We start from the raw sequence: 19,701 nt of genomic DNA, 5'->3' as shown, positions 1-19,701 counted from the left end.
CCTCTCCGATTCCCCCATCTGCCCCCCTTCTCCACTGGTGTTACACTGATTTCCTTCCCCAGCGGATGGGCTACCTCTCTCCCTACTGGGACCCTCTCCACCAGAGTTCTGGAGCCTCCTCTCCGCCTCCCGCTCCGATGGCAGTTCCCTGACATTACCCTTCCTTCCCCAGCTCTGCACTCTCATCACTTCCCTGCTCCCTCTGGCCAGCCCTGCCAAGATGTCCCCACGGAGCTCACGACAGACTTTTTGCTCCTTATACTGGAACACGCTACAAGGCGTCATCCGACCTTCTTAGGGACTCCACTTACTCCTTAGCCTTTTCTTCTCCCGGAGATACCCAACAAGGCAGCAGAGGTTTAGGGCCAGAGTTTACCGTTCTTAGATGGGCTACTTTCCCAGGTTGGCGAGCCCCACCTGCCCCTCAGGCTTACAATCTTAAAAAAGACACGGCACAAAAGGAAAAACGATTGGGCAGCAGGAGGAAAGAAGCAATCTTGGGTGAAAGCTCCTGGATACAAATTCTTCTATTGATCAGCTGGGTTGGAAAAATTCCAAGGAGGGGAGATGCTCAAAGAAGGTTGCTGGTCTCTCAGTTGTGTTGATGTTAATGGCTGCTGCCAGGTGATTGTTTACTTATATGTCTTAGATGCCTCATAAATTCTCCAGGCAACATACAGCTTTAAGTATATATAAAACGATTAGAAACGTGATGCTGCAATCAAACACCAAACTACTGAAAACCCAGCACAAGAAGAAAACTCAGACACATAATTTTACACATCAGAAGAGCTAATCACTTCAAATACTAAAACCCATCAGCCGGCAAAGACTGATAGTCTATCTCCACAATTATCAAATCTGTAAGAACTTAAAGATTCCATTGATGTTAAAGTAAGTATGAAATTGATGTTAAAATTCCTAGGAGAATAAAATAATTTTTTTTTGCCTGGTAATAAGGCAGGCCTCCCGTGAGAGTGTGTTCCACTGTAAGATTGAGGGTGGAATCTGGTGTGTGTGTCCAAAATTGATCACCAGTCTTCCAGTCCTGGAAAGTGGCTCCTAGATTCATTCTAACTAGCTGTTTTGCCCTGCATCTGCTCCCATTTTTTACATTTATAACCTTGTATTCATGGGAGTCAGTTCAATCCAGCTGAATCCACTTTCACTGTGCAACCACACCTGCTATAAACACAGCTGGAACAGGATGACATGAGGAATTGCATGAGAAATACCCCCCTCCATTTCAATTCATTGGTTTCCCGCCTTTTCTACAAGGAGGTTGAGGTAGCATACATGGTTTTCCAGCTCCTCACAACACCCCTGTGAGGTAGGTTATGGTGACAGAAAGTGATTGGCCGAAGGTCACACAGTGAGCTTCATGGCCTTCTGTGAGTATGAGGAAGTTGTTAATTTTAGGTAGGTAGCCATGTTGGTTTGACGCAGTCGAAATAAAAACAAACAAAATTATCTAGCAGCATCTTATAGATGGATTGGCAGTTGAAGCTTGCTTCAATGATGGCAACAGGATGGGGCCCTGCAGCATACCTGAGCAGAGCAGGTGCATTTAGGGGGTGCAAGGCAGACAGCGTGGCACACACAATTCTGTCCTCCAATCCAGGGACTCTGAAGGAAGGTCAGAGGTCTGCCACCCCTGTCTCCAGCATCCGCCACCAGAGGCAAACGTCTCACTCTAATGGTAGGGCCGGCCCTGTATGGAAGTAACCCCACATTTACAGGAAATTATAATTTTTATGGTCCTGCAGGAGGTCTAAGCAGCCAGCCTCTACCTCTCTCTACCCCCCCTCCTCTCACTCCATGTATCTCCAATTTTCACATGCCTTGTACCCCAGGAGTGGCTTCTCATGTCAGAGGATCAGGGAAGCAAGTTAGGAATTTGAAAAATCCTACAAATACAGTGGTACCTCAGGTTACAAACGCTTCAGGTTACAGACTCCGCTAACCCAGAAATAGTACCTCGGGTTAAGAACTTTGCTTCAGGATGAGAACAGAAATCGTGCTCCGGCGGCGTGGCAGCAGCGGAAGGCCCCATTAGCTAAAGTGGTCTTCAGGTTAAGAACAGTTTCAGGTTAAGAATGGACCTCTGGAACGAATTAAATACTTAACCTGAGGTACCACTGTATAAAGAACACATTTTCTTTTCAGAAGACTGTTGAAAATGCATGCATTTTTTTTAAAAAAAAAATATCCTGATGCCTAATCATTTCATGTTTCCTAACGCACTGCAGGACTTTTGGAAGAAATTAGCTATATAGCTAGTGTACTTAAAGGTGCTGGCAATCCCATGCTATAGGGTGCTAGGATTTTGTTTAGAAACTTACAGGGGTTTATAGCCTCTGAATAATAGTATCAGTGACCCAAATTATATTTTTGCAGTGGAGGTTTCGATGGCATTGCTTCTGACTTTTCCTCCTGAGCAATAATCTCTCACAGTTGCAAGTGTGGAGTCAGAAGGGCATATTAATGCACTCCTGCTGGCAAAAGTACCCCCTGGTGCCCAGTTCCCGCATCAAGGAACAAACTCTTAATTTCTGTGGGAAGTCAAATGAGACACACTTGCAGAGTTTCATTTTCTTTGAATTCAGGTGCACTGCCGTGTTTTGAGCAAATAAAACCAGGTAATACAGAAGACCGTGTTGATGTTCAAAGAATTCTAACCTTTTCCCATTTGCTACTTCAGCTAAATAGCATCAAACAATTTGGCATATACAGGCAGATTATGTGGCAGTATTCAGGTGACTGGAAGAGTACAGAGTGCAGTTTTTATTTGAAAATATAATTTGGTCACCAATGGTTTTTTTAAAAAATGGGAAAAATCCACCACACTCTATAAGCACAAGATATACAAATCCACAGAAAAAGAAATACTGGGCTGCATCCATTTGTGTGCCCCTCTAGTAATAATATTAATTTTTTATACCCTGCCCATCTAGCTGGGTTTCCCCAGCCACTCTGGGCAGCTTCCAGCACACACAAAAACATAATAAAATGTCAAACATTAAAAACTTCGAAATAGAAAAAAATAAAAAATTATCTAGTAGCACCTTATAGACCAACTAAGTTTGTTCTGGTATAAGCTTTCACGTGCATGCACACTTCTTCAAATACACTGAAACAGAAGTCGGCAGACCCTTATATATAGTGGGAGGGTGGGGTGGGGTATTTCTCAGAAGGGTGGTGAGTGATGGATGATTGGCTGAATGGGTATGGTGAACCTGTTGACTGCAGTTAGTCCTACAGGAACTGGTTTGGGTTCTTCTTCGATCTGGTGTTTTACAATAGTTGAACCACAAAGATGGAATTGCGGAAGAAGAAGAAGAAGAAGAAGAAGAAGAAGAAGAAGAAGAAGAAGAAGAGTTTGGATTTGATATCCCGCCTTTCACTCCCCTTCAGGGGTCTCAAAGCGGCTAACATTCTCCTTTCCCTTCCTCCCCCACAACAAACACTCTGTGAGGTGAGTGGGGCTGAGAGACTTCAGAGAAGTGTGACTGGTCCAAGGTCACCCAGCAGCTACATGTGGAGGAGCGGGGAAGCGAACCCGGTTCCCCAGATTACGAGACTACCGCTCTTAACCGCTACCCAGGGTGGACAATGGCAAGAGGCTTTATGTGGTATCACCCAGCTTCTGCTATAACACCTGAAACCCACTGCTTTTTTTTATGTGCATTTCCACTGCCAGAGTCGACTCACTGTATTGTCCTTAAGCTCTCCTGTCTTGTTCTGCTGTTGATGTTTAATCCACAAAGCAAAGAGCGCCAAGCATTTAGTGCTGAATTTTAAGGGCTTATTCACACTTCCTCTTCTGCCACTGCTTTCCCCTTAGCACTCAATCAGGAGCAAACGGGCAATTTGGATTTTCTCCAGATAGGCATTTGCTTTGATTTAGCACTTAAGAGCAGGTGTTTCCTGGGAAAGAAGTAGGGCAACGGGGAAACTGTTCAGAGCCCTTTCTAGAAAGTGTGGCAGAAGTGTAGATGAGCCCTGAGTGTGAATATCAGAATGGACTTTAGCAACATGTAAAACATTTGCTCCTTTTGAACATTAGTGATGAATGCCTTTTTGTTTTAGACAAGGCCTGTGCATCCACCATACATTTAAATCACTTTACTTCCCTCAAATAATATTGGGATCTGTAGTTTGTTAAGGGTGCTGGGAATTATAGCTCTGTGAGGGGGTAAGCTATATTTCTCATGATTCCTTGGGGGAAGTTATGTGCTTTAGATGTATGGTTTGTACGCAGCCAAGGTAGAACTGACAATTTCCTGCCTCTGCACTGACAATGCGGCGGATGCTATAAGGCTAATGCAATTTTCCAACTCACTCAGTAGCTCGTAGGCATGGAAGGATCTGTCCATTTCAGATCTCTCTGTTTCTCATTTTTCCAATCTTAAATTCAGCTCTACACATTCCTGCCGCAATTTATTATTGTTGTTTTAAATCCTCATGAAAGTTCTTCAGCATTTTAGTGCTAATTTCTCCTAATAAACATTTTTATATGCAGTTTTGAATAATGTGTACATTTTTGCAAGCAAGCTCCTTGCATTTCAATGTTATTTTCATTAATATTCTTTTTTAATGTACAGTGGTACTTCGGGTTAAGAACTTAATTCGTTCTGGAGGTCCGTTATTAACCTGAAACTGTTCTTAACCTCAGGTACCACTTTAGCTAATGGGGCCTCCTGCTGCCGTCACTGTGTGATTTCTGTTCTCATCCTGAGGAAAAGTTCTTAACCTGAGGTACTATTTCTGGGTTTGCGGAGTCTGTAACCTGAAGCGTCTGTAACCTGAAGCATCTGTAACATGAGGTACCACTGTATACTTTTACCTAAGATATGCTTTTCTGTTTGGTTGCAAAATTCAAATAGCCACGTTTGGTTCTCATATTGTTTTGAAAATGCGAATTTGATAGATTTGGCTTTAAATACAAACTGCATTGTTTCTCTCTCTCTCTCCCCCCCCCCACCCCGTCCCTAGTAGCTGGGTACTAGTAACTAGCTAACTCTCTGAAAACATCCATTTTCATCATGTCAGCTTTTCTGGTTTCAAATCTCTCTCTATATTGGGATATGCACTACGGGAGGAAAATGGAAACTAATTTGTGCAATTATATTAATCTTTTTGGCATCGATGGGAAAGTTGTGTACCTCCTAATGGACCAAGGCAATTTATAAACTTGCTGTGTTCTGGCCTCTTTTTACGAGCCTCCCAAATTGTGGGTGACAATATTTATTTTCTATCTTGTTGCTTCAGGGTTCTGCTCCTGCTTGCTCGGCCTCTGATGCATTGTTGTTTTGGCTCAGTACCTTTCCTTATGCCGTTTGTTGTTCAGGGACTATTTTAGCTGCTGTTTCCCTGAAAATACATAGATGTGACAAAGGCCGGCACGCACATCCATATCTGCAGGCGACCAACTTGCCGTCTGATTCAACCTCATTAATTGCCCCTAGCCACGACAGCATCAGGTCTGTACGGCTAATCTCTGCAGAAAGGCACCAGCATTGCTGACACCCAGAATGAGTTGCTTTGTCAGTTTTATTGCTACTGAGGCCAATAACTTAGCTGCCCGTTGTTTCTTGGCTCCAGATGCTGCCACTGATGGAGTATGAAATATCTTGAGAGCAGCCTCGGAATAAGGCTGGTTTATTCCACGTAATGCCAAAGGGCACCAACAGTCCTTCGGAATAAATCGGTGTATTTCTGTGACGGAATTTGGAGACGAGAAGTGTCTTTTGTTTGTTTTTCCCTTTCAGAGCACTCATAGCCACCTCAGAAAAAACAAAAAACCTTACCCATTTCAGGAATGTTATTAGTACCCAAAACTACTCACAGGTATATCTTCGTGGTTATCAGATGTAAACCTACAGTTAAAAACAGAAAGTGAATGCTAGACTGCCCATTTCTCAAGCATGTTGGCACTATGTACAGTACAAGGGGGGAAACGGCATTATATTAGTTCCAAGGTCAATTTTACACACAAGAAGAGCTAATCGCCTTAAAAACTAAAACCCATCGACTGTCAAGGCTGATATTCTATCTTTGCAACTATCAAATCTGTAAGAAATGACAAATTCTGCTGATGTTAAGTAAGTATTTGCCTGATGTTTGAAGGCTGAGGGGACGGGATTGCCTGTCATTAAAAAACCCACACCTGCGTGAGTTCCAGGCAATTTTGGAATTGAGTGGATCAGCGCAGGTTTTGATGATTACTCACATGACTGCTTTGCTGTGCATATTTAGTGTGGTTCTTTCCAGATCTTTGGGACGATGACAACCACCATCTTTGGCAATTGGACATGCTAATAGGAACTGATAAGAGTTGTAGTCCACAGATTGAGGTCACTAGGTTGGCTATTCCTGCACGAAGCTCGCTTTCTGTGCTCCCACAGAGCTGCCGAAAGCTAAGTTTCCCAGTTTCATCCGTGGACAAGTTAAACATGGCGAGGCGGAATGCCCCAGCCTTGAGGTTTGCCTCAATAGGAGCTTATCTGAGAATGCGCTTTCTGTGTACACAGGTATGCAGCGAGGGCTTGAGAATCGCATTCTCAGACACAAACGGATTACTCTATAACTATTCCAGAAGAATGCATTTTGGATTGACAAATGGTGGGAGGCAGGGGCGGTGTAGGGATTGCATTGTGTGTACAGCACCTACACACACCCAAAAAAGGTGCCCACGTCAATAAGGAGCTCCTGGTAAACTATACAACATATGCATGATTCCTGTTTTGCAGAGGATTGGACTCAATGACCCTTTGGATCCCTTCCAACTCTATAATTCTACGATTCCATGATTAAAACACAGTGTGTACACACCTCTAGGCTGCTGAAACCACCACCACCAAGCAGTGGCAGTAGTGTTTACAGGGCAAATGAAGGTGAAAAGAACCGAGGGAGATGATGATGAAGGGTCCTGTGTGAGAGACAGGCCAAAGAGAGGGTATGAGACTGAGGGAAGAAGGGGAAGCTCCAAGGTGAGAGCTGGGAGGCTTTGCTCTTCTGTGTGTAGAATGAGGATTAATATATAATTGCGATAGAGAGCTTGGTAATATATATGCAAATAGTTTCTTCTTCTTGCTTGTTCCCTTTTTTATTTTTCTCTTGGTTTGTTTCTTATTTATCTTCTTTAGTTTGACTCAGGGCCGTCTTTAGCAGATGCGGCACCGGGGTGCAAATATCCACCCAGCGCCCCCAAATTACCAGGGATGGTGTTGGGGTGGCCGTAGCTGCACATTGCCAGCCATCCGGGGGGGGGGCGCAACTCTCCCCCATGCCGCTGCGGGAGAGGGATCCCCGCAGAGGCTTGGGGGTGAAGTTGTGCCTCTCCCAAGCCTCCTCAGGAGTAGAGCGATCCCCGCAGAGGCTTGGGAGGGAAGCTTCATGCCTGCCAGCTTTATGGTTGGTGGGTCGCAGCTGGCAGGCATGCAGGGAAAGGGGAGGCCGCTGGCAAAGCCGCACAGCGCCCCTGAGAGGCTGGTGCCCTGGCGCGACGCACCACTAAGCCCTATGGGAAAGACAGCTCTGGTTCAACTTCTACTACAGTGGTACCTCGGGTTAAGTGCTTAATTCGTTCTGGAGGTCCGTACTTAACCTGAAACTGTTCTTAACCTGAAGCACCACTTTAGCTAATGGGGCCTCCTGCTGCTGCCGCGCCGCCGGAGCACAATTTCTGTTCTCATCCTGAAGCAAGGTTCTTAACCTGAAGCACTATTTCTGGGTTAGTGGAGTCTGTAACCTGAAGCGTATGTAACCTGAAGTGTATATAACATGAGGTACCACTGTATGTTGAAAGCTCTCAGTAACAAGAGAATTTTCAAAAGGGAAAAGAACCAAGGAAGCTTTTTGCAATCATTTCTGTATATGTCGCTGGTGTCTACCTGCGGCTCTTGCAAGAACAGTTACTTATCCTCTGCAGACGCCGTGACAAGCTGCAAATATCAACACCTGCAGCTATTATGTATGTAAAATGAGTCATGGCGGCTACTTTGCTGGTGGCGGAGCTACCAGTGGACGACAGCAGCTGCCTTGGATCATGGAGTTCACTGAGCTTTTTCCACACATGCCCTTTGACGCACCAGCAGGATGATCTTCTCATGAGTCTTCTGACACCCCTTTCACTGCCTCAGGAGCCTCTCAAGAATATTTTGCTCACTTGCAGTCAGCACTCATGATGTCCTCCCTGGGGGATAGAAGCCACAGCAGCTTCCCTATGATAAGGAAGGAATGACCTTTCAGAATCTGGTCCAGCCCTCCGCTTCCAAAATGCTGTGAAAATGCAGCACCGGAGAAGATGGATGTTTACCATCTTTCTCAAGTGCCTCTAAATGTCTCAAACTGGATTGTTCTACCCTATCTTTCTCTTAGAATGGCAATGGCGCCCACCTGAGAGGTGCTGGAACCGAATTCCGGAAAGTTCCGATTGGAAAAAAGCCCTGGCCCTACCCTTTATCTGCAGTTTACTCTGCTTCCATTCCACAGAGTCTGTCAGGCTTCGGGGAATTGGCTTCCTCCCCCGCATGACAGTAGATAGATCAAATGAAAGGAACGTTTTACCAGCTAGAATATTTAATAATCACCGTGAGAAAGCAAAGAACACATCTCCTAGAAATGGTGGTGCTCCCAATTAAGGAATACTCCTGTTAGGATATTTCCGTTCCACCTTAAAAAGGGGACAGGCTGTTGTGAGTCACAGCCTACGTATTTCCTGTACGTACAGGATGTTTCTGTTTGTCTATTGTTTTCATTTCTCTCTCTGTGCCTGAGACACCGAAGCAGGCAGTCATGTTTTTAACTTTGTTCTGACCAACGCTGAATAAAGTTGTAAATAATCCTCTCCTGAGTGCATCTTTCACTGTACGAACTCTGCTGATAAAGCGTGCACGAGCTCTGGAATGTGGAAAGCTATTTCTGAAGCTCGTGTCGCTAATTGACTGATACTGTATCTACGGGAGATCGATGGACGTCTGGAGGCGACGTGGAGGCAGTGATGGCCTTTGTCTCCCTGGCAGTATCCCAACAACTCCCCCCCCCCTCTGTCCCTATTAATCTACGCCACTCCTTGTAATCTGAGTTTATAACCTCTGCACTTTCTGCTCTGACACTTTCTAAGCTCTCTGTGATTTTGGAGATGGGGCTTGAATGCTGTCCAGAGACTGTGAATCTGTTAACCTTCTCTTTTCCTGTGTTTCTTCTCCTAGCTGTTCCCCATCCAGTATATCCCAGCTTCTGCCTTCTGAACTATGCCCCTCTGCAAACCACTCTTCCAAATCTATGCTGTTCTCCTGCTCCTGGGAAGATGCAGGATCAGAATCAGGGGGAGGGGGTGGCGCCCACCATTCTTCTTCAGTGCAGCCCCCTCAGCACAGTCTCTGACACATAGGTGGAGAGAGCTCGAACCTCCCACCAAGTCTGAAAGGAAATCTAGCCTGCTAGCCGAGAAATGGGGAGGGACATAGATGGCCTCCTCTCTCAGACTTTGAATGCTTGTTTTTACTTTATTATTATTAATGCTTTTAACTTTTTATGATTCTAGTGTCTGGTTTTAAGTCTTTATATTGTTGTAAACTGCTGTGATATATATTTTCTATGACATAGCGGTAGATAAATATTTTTGCAAATAAAAAGATAGTGGCCTGCCTTCTGCCGCCATCATGTGGAAGCCATTTTATTCGTAGCAAATGGCTTTCTTTAGAATCCTGAACTAGGGGAAGATTGACACTTTTTCTCTCCTCCCCCCAAATTACACTGATGTCTAATTAAGAAATACCATGTGTCAAACCAATTTTTAAAAATCTGTATCTGTGGATGAAAAAACAGACAAACTCCTGTCAGTCTAATCAACTGACAAACCGGGAGGCTAATGACGTTAATTGTTACTCTTCCAGGAGAGAGGGGGGATTTTTTTTGTAAGCAAGCAGGTATACACGTAATTATGGCATGCTTTTGTTGTAAGGAAAAAATTAATGAAATGACTAATCTTGTCAGATTCTGAAAGTGACAGCTGAAATGAACCTGGTACCCTCATCAACTGTAATCTTTTTATCTTGCCTTGTACCACACTAAATAAGTGATTTTCTTTGAAATTACCCACATCAGCCTATTTTCACATGGAAGCAAAAATCAGCATGGAACTAAAATTCTATGCATACTTATCTGGTAGTAAGCACCACAGGGAAAAACAACAACAACATACTTTTCAGTTGACGTTTCTGTAATTGTGTTGTTTAGCTGTCTTTTTTGCTTCTCTATTTTTGCATCCTAGTTCCCCTGGGGGGCGGGGAGAGGGAGACCCAGAAAATGGGTGGGTGGAGAGAACCATCAGCACATTTCATTCTTAACAGGACTTTTTTTTTTTTTTTGGTAGAGATGGTGGTATTTCGTTCAAAGGAAAAAGTGATACCGCTTTCACTCAGGCAGAAGATCATATTGTTAGGCCTTCTCTTCTCTGTACAGCAAGAGGTTCTGGGGCACAGAAGCTGGCTTCTGTCTAAGCTGGCTTCTTTTGAAGAAGGTAACTAGAGGTTCTGTTATGTACTAAGCTTGGATCCTAGAACAATAGGCAAGTAGGATCCTAGAATGCAGCAACTGATTGGCTTGCAGGAAAAGACCAATCAGGCTCCAGGAGGGAAGCAGAATCAGCCAATCAGATGGGACTTATTGTGTAAATAGTGTATATAAAGCCTGAGGTTTGGAGGGCAATTTAATCACTGTTTTACAAGCTGCATTAAAGAGCATGAAATCACTACAGGACTCCGAGTATATTTCAGGTTCATTGGCATTTTTCAACATTAGTGCGCGTTCATAGATGGTACAAGGTGAGCATAGATGGAGGAGAAGCATAAGAGGCTCCCAAGAGGTAGCCAAAGTCCTCTGGTCTCACATCAGATCTCCAGAAAGACACAGCCAGCCCCCTCACAATACTGTTAGACTATAGATAGATAGATAGATAGATAGATAGATAGATAGATAGATAGATAGATGATAGATAGTATGGCCTCCCCCTCATATAGAGAATCTCCTAATGTTCTGTGGGAGGACTAAGGAGTGAATCTGGATGATGGCCAGTTGCTTTGGTGCCCTCTGCATGGGTTTTAGAAAGATATCTGCTCCCAACCAATCCCCCAACCCTCTCTCCGCTGTGCTCGACCCTCACAGGGCACCACAGCTGCCACTCAGGTAGGTTGCTGAGCTACTGCCTCTTCGTTCCAGCCTATCGGGTGTTGCAGAGGATACTTGCCCCAGACACTGGCAACCCACTCTATGCCACAGCAGGGGATCACCAACCCTTTGGACCTCATCTGCAAACCAGAGAGACCATGGGGAGGTGCATGCAAAGTGCCTACACTGCAACAGTGTGTACACCTCACCCTCTCAATTAGGCTTGGGGAAAGCCTTCTATTGGCTGCAATAGAAGACGTCTTTCAAACCAAGCCTAATTTCAATGGGAATTGGGAGAGGAAGGCCTCTTTCAGCATCATAGGTATGCTTAGAGTCCCTTCTGCTCTTGGCAAGGAATTGTATCAGTGCCACCTCCCCAGACCCCCCCCCCCCAGTTCTCTAGCATTTGATCCAGCTGTGACAGTGGCGAAGTGTTGCCACACACATTTACGTCATGAGCTCCATAATCTCCAGCGGTTTACCTCCATGCTTCCTTGTCATTTCTCCTACTATTCAGCTCCGAGTTCTTGTCTAAGCTTGTGACCTTCATGGAGAGATTTCTGGGCTGGTTTCACTGACCCCTAGGTATGCCTTTGCTGAGCACATGTGTACCTGGGAAAAGCATGGTGGCAATCCATGACCTAGGTAAAGGGACCCCTGGCCATTAGGTCCAGTCGTGACTGACTCTGGGGTTGCGGCGCTCATCTCGCTTTATTGGCTGCGGGAGCCGGCGTACCGCTTCCTGGTCATGTGGCCAGCATGACTAAGCCACTTCTGGCGAACCAGTACAGCACACGGAAACGCCGTTTACCTTCCCGCTGGAGCGGTACCTATTTATCTACTTGCACTTTGATGTGCTAGGTTGGCAGGAGCAGGGACCGAGGTTGGCAGGAGCAGGGACCGAGCAACGGGAGCTCACTCAGTCGCGGGGATTCAAACCGCCAACCTTCTGATCGTCAAGTCCTAGGCTCTGTGGTTTAATCCACAGCGCCACCCGCGTCCCTTACCTACATCCATGACCTACAGCACCCCAAATTCAGCACCCTCTCCTTTTAGTTCTGCTTGAAAGCTGCAGTCTATTCCCTTTGTTTCCTTCAGAGACACAGGTCCATTACACCATCCTTTGCGGCTGGTGGCAATGGGTTGCTTTTGCCCCAGTCAGAAGATGGAGGATGATCTAATAATTAGTTCCCATGGAAACACATAGCTGTGATTGGCAATTTTGCCAGGGCCATTAAAGGGAGTCTGGAGCAGTACTTTTGGCTCTATTAACCCTCTCCTGCACAAAACCTTTCCCATCTCACAATATGGAAACTGTCAAGCTCTGTTTAGTTCTAGGGCAGTCTGTAATTATGTTTTTGCGTAGCTTCCCTTCAAAACCCACGCATCATATAGTTATGCGTCGCTGAAATTAAATGAACATTTGGAGAAGTTAACCAAACAGCGTGGAAGTTGTAAAACTGACATCTTGTAATTTCAATTATCTCCATTCCCTTTAAACAACAACAACAACAACAACACTTTTGTTGCAGTTTTGCTCTTTCTGCTGACATCAGTCCAAAAACGTTTTGGAAAAAATGTGATAATATTGATTTGATCTCGTGTGAATGTGAGTGAATATCTTTTGTTCTTAGAACAGAGAAAGGAGATTGAACCGCCGGGAAAGAGCTGGGCTGCATGTGAACAGCTGTGTCCCGAATGTGCCCATCTTTTGATCTGCGAAATTTGGCAGGACAGCCTGTTTTTCTTTACCTGCCCCTACTTTAATTCTGCAATAAACCCAGTCAGTTGATCTCTATATGGGGTAGATAGGAACAGCAGGTTTCTGCCTTCTTGAAGTGATACTTGAAAGCTTTGCCTGTGCTTCCTGCCATGGGTTGTAATAGAGAAGCCAAAAGCATATAGGAGGTGGGAATGTAGAAATGTCCAAATGACGGGGAAGCAGGAACTCAGCACTGCTCATCCCAGCCATTTTTTTCAGACTTAGCTGATGCAATCACTTAACTATTGCTTTCACCCAGTTTACACTCTGATATGTTTCCCCTGCAGATCCTCTTAGGGGGTTTAGACATAGGAATGAAGCTGATGTACAGTTCTGAGATATAGGAAGGAAGGAAGAAAGGAAGGAAATAAGGAACAGCAGCAGCATTAGGTACTGCCCATAGCCACTGCAATGCCAACTACAATATATTTCTTAACTACAGTATAAGCGGTAAATTTTGCTTGCTTAGCACTCTTGTAATAACACTAGCTGACTGCTTTTGAAAGAGCACCAAAAATAGTTGTATATTGTACACACAATATATTTAAAGCACAGGACTTCCTCAAAGAATCCTATTGCTTACCCCTCCCAGAGCTACAATTCCCAGCTCCTTTAAACTACGGTTCCCAGGATTATTATTTTTTTGGGTGGGAAGTTATGTGTTTTGAATATGTGGTGTGTGCACAGCCCGGATTGCATTTACCGGTATTCACACAGTGTGTAACTGTTGCCTCAAGTTGTGGTGATGGGCATTTGTTTTGATGACTTTAAAATGGGACAAATTCAATGAGAACAAATCTATTGGCATCTATTTGTCATAGCAGTTAACTGGAGCCTCTGAGTTCAAGTTCCCATGTATATTAATCAGCATGGAAGTGTGCATTTCCCCTAAAATATACACCTTTGTATGCAATTTGGTATAATTCTCAGCGCCTTCTATATGTGCTGCGTCAGAGGGAGCTGGCCTCAAGCACCAGGCCCATTGTCAGACCAACTCATGTGGGAATCGTCTGCAGACAACCGCAATGACCAGACACGGACAGTCAGGTTATGTATCCACAACAGTAACCAGGGAGGAACAACCGCTGGGAGGAGCACACATAGAAGAAATGCTGTGGTGCATCTGCAGCAGCCTAACTGGACCCTCTCCTCTGCCCCTGCATGCAACAAAGCATGTCTCTCCCAGATCGGTCTCTACAGCCACAGAAAACGATGTAACTCTCCAACGGTTTCACTTTATCCTTGAAGGCGCACTTTCCCATGGTCTCCTGAGGCAGACGGATGCCAACAACAGATTTCCCCCTCAGTGATTTTCCCTGATAGAATCCATTTTGGCACATTGTTTTCACCAATATATGCATTTTTATGCACACTTTACCTCAGTATTTGTGTATACATTGCTGGGCCTGAAAATCACACTGCAGCATTCCAGGAAGTGTGACTGCCAAAGGATGGCTGCCCTACGGTTAACGTACTGCTTCAGAATGTGTGAATTAGGCAGGTTCACCTTTAAAAGCGAACCAAATAAAATGTACGCTCTATCCTTTATTTGTCACGAAAGCGGGCTGAACTCCTGTTGGTCACAGTACGACACGTTCGCACCTGGAAGTGTATGTTGTTCAGAGGCCTTGCATTATTTTTAATGTGGTGGTTGACAGCAGCAGCTGCTGTTATTCATAATGCATTTCTATTGCTTTTTGCTCTGATGTGCCCCCCACACCATCCCATTTCCAACAAAAGAGTATGACTGCTTCTACAGCTCCCTTCTAGGGCTTGCTCCCTCCCCCTTTTTTTGGCGTTGGTGACTTTGTCACACCTTTTAAAACCTACTCATGTGTCAACATATCATCCAAGAAAATATTCCCCCACTGTTCCTTGACTGAAGCAGAATAATTAAATCCAAAGACCCCTTATTTAAAATAAACCTTTGCCTTCTGAGACTGCGAAACAATTAGAGTGCATCAAGTTAGCGTGAAAAGTTATGTGTGGGCCTAACTGAGGCAAGAACAGCAACAACAGCCCCCCCCCCCATTTGCTGAGAAGCTAGCGCCTTGTAATCGGAATGAGTAATTTATTTCCAGATAATGGAGTCTTGTAAAGTGCTCGCCAAGGTCCTAACTCTCTAAATACCTCTCAGAACATTATTGTAGCATTGACCCAGTAGTAGTGTAGCAAAGGTTATGCTTAATTGACTAATTTATGGTTAATGCTTTCTAGCTTGGAGGCTGCCATTTTGTCTAATGATAATGGCCCACTTGTTTTTCCTCCTTAGAAAAAACAGCCTTGATGAGTAAAAAAACGAACATATTATGTATCTGTCATTTCACAGAAAATGCACAGAAACCTGTGTGAACTTTCGTACTCAAAGGGACTCTTCAGCAGAGAGGTTTTGCACCCTTTTAGCGATAGCAATTTAGAAGCCAATACCGCCGTGGGCAGTCGTTTCGTGGACTCGATAATATCAGTTCAAAGTGTTAACAGACGCTTTTGAGTTAACCTCACAGGGAAAGAATAGGAGCCACAGTCAGTGCTAGATCATTGGTGTTGTAAACATCCAGAACTGTGGAACAAGTCTTTGATTCCGCTGATGGATATTAATTTGGATGGCTTTGAAAGATAAATTCACAGAGGAGAAGGCTACCCATGGCTACTAGACATGATGGCTATGGTCAGAGGCAGTAATGTGTGCTCTTGTGCTTGGGTCCTTCTGTCTACAGGTATACCCCAGGCATCTAGTTGGCCTCTGTGGGCACAGGATGGGCTGTTGGGCTGACCCAGAAGGCTCTATGTTCTTCTGATGTCATGAGTCCCACAGTGCTGTTGGGTTCAGGTCTGGATTGTCAAGCTCTGCCGCAGTAGGAGGAGAAGAAGGAAGAAACAGATGGGGTCCTGAATGGTGGGAACCTGGGTTGTAAGAAGGGAAATCTCCCATTTCTGCACAAACTTCAGCTGGTTTGGACAGGAGAGCAGGGATGCCAGCTCTTTCCCTCAAACTTCCTGTGGAGTGGAGAGCCTCAGTGAAGGCTGGGGTGGTCTGTGAGCAGCTATGGGGGGAGGCAGAACAGGAGGGAGCAGCGACTGAACAGCAACCTGAGCAGGCAGGTTCAGACTTTTCTGCTGGAATCAGGCACCACCTTGCAGACGTGAGCAATGGAGAACGTGCATTTGCAATCCCAACGTTCTCACGTGGCAAGCGAGTCTGTGGAAGCTTGTTGAGACATCTTTGTTGTTTCTTTCCAGTTCTGAGCTTATTGCCTTATTCCTGAACTCCTGAATCACGACTCCTGAGCTCTGTGTCTGCTGCCAAACCTGTACTGTTACTTGCCTAAATAAATATCTCTTTCTTACAAGTAAGAACTTTTGTCAGTGTGTGTTGGGCAGGAACTATCGCGGCCCAGGAGTCAGCTTCACCTGGTGAGCAGCAGCCTGAAGTGGGAGAAGCCAGAGTGACTCCACCTGCAGCTGATCAGCCTTGAAGGACAAAGAAGAGAAGGCACTGATGGAACCAGTTGGCTCCGGCCTTCTTAGAAAGAGCTCTCAGCAGCAGTCAGATGCTGGAAACAACGCCTGTGGTTCCTACATTGCTGCCCTTGGCTCTGTGATCATCTGGATTCCCAGAGCTCTGGACTTTGTGACTTCAAATGTGGATTCTTCATAAGTGTTCCTCAGAGAACACTTGCTTTCTCGGCAACGGGACAGGAACAGGAACAGGACTATTACAACTACTCCAGGTTTCTCCCAAGCCTGCATATACACTAATTGTCCTTATTGCTTCAGTGTTACATGTCCCTCTCCAATTATCTCAGCACAGACACCTCTGATCGTGTCCTCAGCACTGCAAGGATGGAAATAAGGACACCCTTGTAATATCCCTATTCTCATACTAAGGATTGCTTTGGACACTGTCTGACCTCCACTCTTACACAGCTATGAAGGCTTGTCACTCCTTGCTGGATACTATATTCATTTGCTATGTGATAGCCTCTCCTTCACTGTCTTAAAAGCCGAGAGCTTGATGACTTGCTTGGTTTAAGGAAATGCACATCTATATCTGTTTCTTCATTGTTCTATGACATCATGCTGCCAACAACTGAAAATAGAGAGAATAGAGTATGAAAAGGCCGCCGGCTATGAACCCTAATATTTATGTGCATAGTGAATTTATTTAAATTTGTACTAGCGATAAGAAGCAGACCACCAGCCCACTCAGAGATGTAACTTCCAGATAATTTGGGACCTTCTAGATATGTATGTATTGTGGACTGCCCATGCCTTATTATTATTATTTTTTAGGGTGTTTGTGTGTCTAAATGTCACCGCCATCTTGTGTAATCAGTTAGTTTCCCCTCATGATAGTCCCATGTTTTTTCTCAATAGAAAATCTGACATAGCAGAAACTCCTACTTTTCAAGACTCCTCCAGCTGGTTTTTGCCTAATTAATTATTTCCTCCATCCCTGAGTTCCTGAGGCCTGCAGAGAGTTTCTGTTGCGCATATATATATATATATATATATATATATGTTTAATTACCCTGGCAGCAAAGAGGGAAGGAATTTCAGTTTCTCAGGATGGGCGGAACTTGCACTTTTTATTAGCACAGCCAGAGGGAAAGTCACTCTGCATAAGCTCCTTTACTGACTCATGTTGCGAGGACAGAAACCATTTCTGGAAATGATTAAGTAACCCGAGGGGTTGGGAGAAAGGAGAGGAGATTCAATTCTCACTATGTGGACAGAACATAGCAGAATTGTCCAGAAGATTTATAAGAAAATGACGAACATCACTTGCAGTGTGTGTGGGGGGTGGGAGACAGACTTGCTGGACCACAGCTTTGGATTTTGGGATGCAGAAGGAAATACTAGCAGGGTTCTGCCCCATCCTGCCCTAAAGGCAGCACATCCTTCAACTATGGAACTCTCTTCCCACAAGGAGGCCAACCACTTGGCTGACTTTAAAAGGATTAGAGAAATTCATGGAGGATTAAGGCTATCAATGGCTACCAGCGATGATGGCTATGGGAGAAGACTCTAGTGTCAGCATCGCCCTTGAGCCAGTGCCACTAACTGGACTCATCCACTTCAGCCCTGACTGGGCTAGGCAAGCTGGGTAGCACTTCCAGAGACCACCTTCTGCACAGGAACAGGTCAAAGTGCTGTGGACTCACAGCTTAGAGTTGTGAGCACTGGATTCACTTCCACAAGTAGACAGTCGTCGCACAGCAGAGTACAGCAGAGTATAGCAGAGTATATAAACAACTCGGAGAGCAGCTCTGTAGAATATCTTCTTTATTCTATCTACAACTATTATACAACTATATACAGAGCTAAATGAGCCTAAACATAAATGAATGCTAAACCGCACTGAGTGTCTGCAGCTGCTCTTAGCAGCAACCTTATCTATACACACGATCTCTAACACTCAGTTTCTCTCTCCGACACACTGACTGACTGACCCACACACTGACTGACTCACTGACCGACTCACTCACTGACCGACTCACTGACCGTCTCTTTGATATGGTGCTGGAGCAGAATAAGTAGAGAGCAGAACACGCCTCCTCCTCTCTGCAGAATCAGCAGACTGCTCAGGAGATTCTTGGATATGGGAGGGGTGAAATCTCCTCATCTAGTGCTGGGGTTCTGTTTGTGGGTTCCCCACAGGCATCTGGTCGGCCACAGTGAGAACAAGATTCTGGACTAGATGGGCCATTGGCCTGATCCAGCAGGCTCTCCTGATGTTCTACGGAAGGAAAGATGGCACACTTTGTTGTGAATACAAAAATGGGGATGTTTGTAGACCCAGCAGATGCATACGTCTACATGTGCACCAGAGCGTCTTGTTTTTCACTTATGCTTCATGTGGAATATTTACCTTTACCTTAAGAGTGCTGAGTTCCACTGTCCACCCACTCTCTCTCTCTGGTGTAACATCATCTTTGTTCAACTAATCTTCATCCATCTCATTTTTTAATGCCCACATGAGTCATATTTGTTTATAACAGTAGTGCATTAACTAAATTAGTTTGAACTCTTTACTCTGTGAAAACTGCTTGTAGATTGGCTTCAGGCTTTGGCTAAAAGGCTTTCAGATGGTTGCAGATTATATGAAATGTTGTTATAGAGAAGCAAATTAATTTAATTTTACCTTATGAAACCTGGAAGGATTTCCCCATTAGGAGTTGGTCCTTGTTTATCCACTGGTGGGGTTTTTTTTTGCTTCTTGTAATTTAAAGCAATCAGTCACAGAGAACATAAAATACATCAGTCAACATGAACAGATTAGTTCAACATGCAGAGGTTTGGAGTCTAATGAAACAGAAGTAAATAGAAGACATGGCAGTAAAGGGAAGCTGTCAATCACCTTCTAAACGACAAGGCATGTTTATGGTTGTTTTTCCCCCTGGAAGGGGGATATTGGTGCAGAATTTTCTATTCCATGCCAAACCCCAAGACTACAGGCCTAAATACTTTAATGTCCTTTATACAGTCTAGTGAGCAGAAATTTTAGTTGTATAGGAACACTGTACATGTATATACCCTGCAAGTGTCCTGGAAAAACTGGGACATCCTGTGTTTTATCACGAGAGAACAGTGGTCATTTTGGTTACCGTGATCTTTAGTGATTTTGCAGCTTGATTCCCCCTGAAAAAGCACTTTTTAAAAAGAGCCATGACCTTGTGTTCGGGCACTGTGCCTGAAGAAGCGCTTTTTGGAGGTGGGGAACTGCGGTGTGAAATCATGCAAGATCACAACAACCAAAATGG

At 44.7% G+C, this 19,701-nt stretch overlaps 1 long non-coding RNA gene across 1 annotated transcript; it reads right to left on the bottom strand.

The window, feature by feature from the left end:
* Positions 1–7,858: 7,858 nt before the first annotated feature.
* LOC310661237 lies at positions 7,859–12,309 on the bottom strand. The gene is made up of 2 exons (XR_014503851.1): positions 12,183–12,309; positions 7,859–8,225 (listed from the first exon to the last, which is right to left on the bottom strand). It is a non-coding gene; the product is annotated as an uncharacterized lncRNA (long non-coding RNA).
* Between the last annotated feature and the right edge of the window lie 7,392 nt (positions 12,310–19,701).

This window comes from Podarcis tiliguerta (assembly GCF_965153285.1).
Source record: "Podarcis tiliguerta genome assembly, chromosome: 12".
Lineage (NCBI taxonomy): Eukaryota > Metazoa > Chordata > Lepidosauria > Squamata > Lacertidae > Podarcis > Podarcis tiliguerta.
This window is presented reverse-complemented; position numbering and strand designations above follow the sequence as displayed.